At 32.8% G+C, this 2,674-nt stretch overlaps 1 non-coding gene across 1 annotated transcript; it reads right to left on the bottom strand.

Annotated features, from left to right (window-relative positions):
* Window positions 1-1,812: 1,812 nt before the first annotated feature.
* Window positions 1,813-1,886, bottom strand: TRNAV-CAC (transfer RNA valine (anticodon CAC)). The gene has a single exon. It is a non-coding gene; the product is annotated as a tRNA-Val (tRNA).
* Between the last annotated feature and the right edge of the window lie 788 nt (window positions 1,887-2,674).

Here is a 2,674-nt window from a genome sequence, read left to right as displayed (position 1 = left end):
CTAATTTTTTTACATAAATTTATTTTTCAAGCTTAATATTTTTACCAAAACCATTCCAAATTTTGGGTGAGTCTTTAGGCCTGGAAAAATAGACCGCCATTATCAGATATACTTTAAGATGATGCTGTAAAGAAAGGAATAATAGCTGCTTTCACACTGATTTTCAAGTCATAAAAAAAAGTTGAAGCAAAAGTAAATTCTTCAAGTTCTAAGGCAGAAAACAGTTCATAACAAAGAAATTCATGAGAAGTACAACAGAAAAATGAAATTTACAAAAAAGAATTCTGTTATATAGGTATAAAAATATATATAAGAATTCGACCCGGGCTTCGACCCTAATACCTATAGTTTAAGTAACATCTGACACTTCATTTGAGGGTGTTTCTTCTCTATTTTTTGTACCAGAATACCGTCCCCTCCATCTTGACCTCCATTGATACCGTATATCAACAAATTCTAGATTGATTGAATTCATAATTTACATGAAAACTCTATAAACCATACCATTTGAAAACATTTTATCACCAAAAATTGACACAAGTTGTATATAAACCAGACATTGTTCATTAAGATAGGGAAACCAGCGGCAGTAGCATTGCCATCAAACACCGAGGTATCCACCATCACAAGAACAGCTGCCGTTGCTGCTGCTTTCACCGCCGTGTCGGCGTCGACGTTGTGTGTTGAGACAACAGCAGAGGAGACCGACCAATAACATGAAAACCCATGCTGATGCTATAGCTTGTGCCCATTTCAAGTAATGCTCCATTTTTGTAGGGTGGTTCTCCTTTTTCTTTACTCCAACTTTGATACTTGTCTTTTTCTTTTAGCCATTTATCTCATAAACTTGACTACCAAGTTACCTGTATATCTTATATCCTCTTACAAAGATATATAACATATAAATGTACAATGTATATATACATGCATATATGTAATGTTCAGTAAGAATACAATAGAAGCTCTTGTCCTAGGAGTTAAATTACATTTTGCTCCCTCTACTAAAAAAATAGCAAATTAGTTCCTATATCTTAGATCAAAAAGCAATTCAGTCTTTTCTATTAAAAAATTCATCCATTTGTATTGTTAAAAATTAACACATGGTGTACCTCATGCTGACATATAGAGACTAGACCTGTTCATGGTCCAATATACCCGTCAAAGCCCAAAGGCCTACCCAAATTTTGAGAGAGTTTAAGCAAAAATATTAAGCTTGAAAAATGGATTTGTACAAAAAAATTAGACTCGTTTAAAATATAAGTTGGGCTCAGGCTTGAACACTCAAGCCCAAGTCTCGACCCACTCAACCTTTTTTTTTTTTAAGTTTGTAATGTTTTATATTATGTAATTTACAATACATAAAATTAAATCTATATGTAAACATTAAAAAATGATAAGATGATTATATATAAAATTTTAATAAATAAAATATATAATATTATTAAATATTAAATTAAAATAATATAAATATATTTTTTTTTAAAAATGAAAAATATGGGTTGACCTAAAATGAACTTGGGTTATCTATTTTCAAATACGAGTGGACTGGGGCAAAATTTTTAACAGGCAGAACAATTTGTATTTTGATCTAACGTACGGACTAATTTGTTTTTTTTTTTTTTAATAGAGGTAAAATGTAATCCAACCCTTAGTAGGAGGACCTCCATGGAATTTTTACCCTAATATTTGCATACCCAAAAAGAAACTCGGAGCACCATAAAACCAAAATGCCAAGCCCAAAATTTAAATTGATCCATAAAAAGATTGGTTTACTAAAAATCCAACTGCAACAGAAAAAGGGAAACAGGCTAATGTCTGAGCCCGGGTTCGAACCGGGGACCTCTAGTGTGTGAGACTAGCGTGATAACCAACTACACCACCCAGACAACTTATGATTATTGATAGCCTTCTTGAATCGGTTCTATTTAGAAGACTTAAAAACAAAATAAAACCTTAAAAGAAAAAGGGTAAATATATATCTTGGTACCTAATTTTTTTTTTAGTTCAATTAGGTACCTAAACTTAGCTTATTTGTTCTATATGTGTAAGAATAGTATCCTTCAATTAAGGAACGAGATGTACCAATGAACTATTGATTGACACGTTATAGAGTGCATGTTGAAGTTCAAAAATTTACCAAGCCTGACGTACTAGAATCAATAGAATTTGCCTTACCTACCTATTATCCAAGCACTTCTTCATGTCAATTTTGGGGTGGTGCTAATCCTTTAAACTCACCGATATGTGGAAGGACAATATCTTCCTATTAAGCAACGAGCCATGTTAATGAGCCATTGATGGGCATAGTAGAAAGTGTGTGTTGGTGTTGCCTTATCTACCTATTATCCAAGCACTTCTTCATGTCAATTTTGGGGTGGTGCTAATCCTTTAAACTCACCGATATGTGGAAGGACAATATCTTCCTATTAAGCAACGAGCCATGTTAATGAGCCATTGATGGGCATAGTAGAAAGTGTGTGTTGGTGTTGCCTTACCTACCTACTATCCAAGCACTTTCTTATGTCAATTTGGCAATGGTGTTGGTCTTTTAAACTCAATTTATTCTCTAATTAGGAACCGATTTAACTATCTAGTCGGATGAGTTTATTTAATAAATATGGATATATCCAATATTTATGGTGGAGGTAATAATTTTCAAATTTTAACATTCACG

The sequence above is a fragment of the Gossypium arboreum genome, chromosome 2, assembly GCF_025698485.1.
Source record: "Gossypium arboreum isolate Shixiya-1 chromosome 2, ASM2569848v2, whole genome shotgun sequence".
Taxonomy (NCBI): Eukaryota; Viridiplantae; Streptophyta; class Magnoliopsida; order Malvales; family Malvaceae; genus Gossypium; species Gossypium arboreum.
This window is presented reverse-complemented; position numbering and strand designations above follow the sequence as displayed.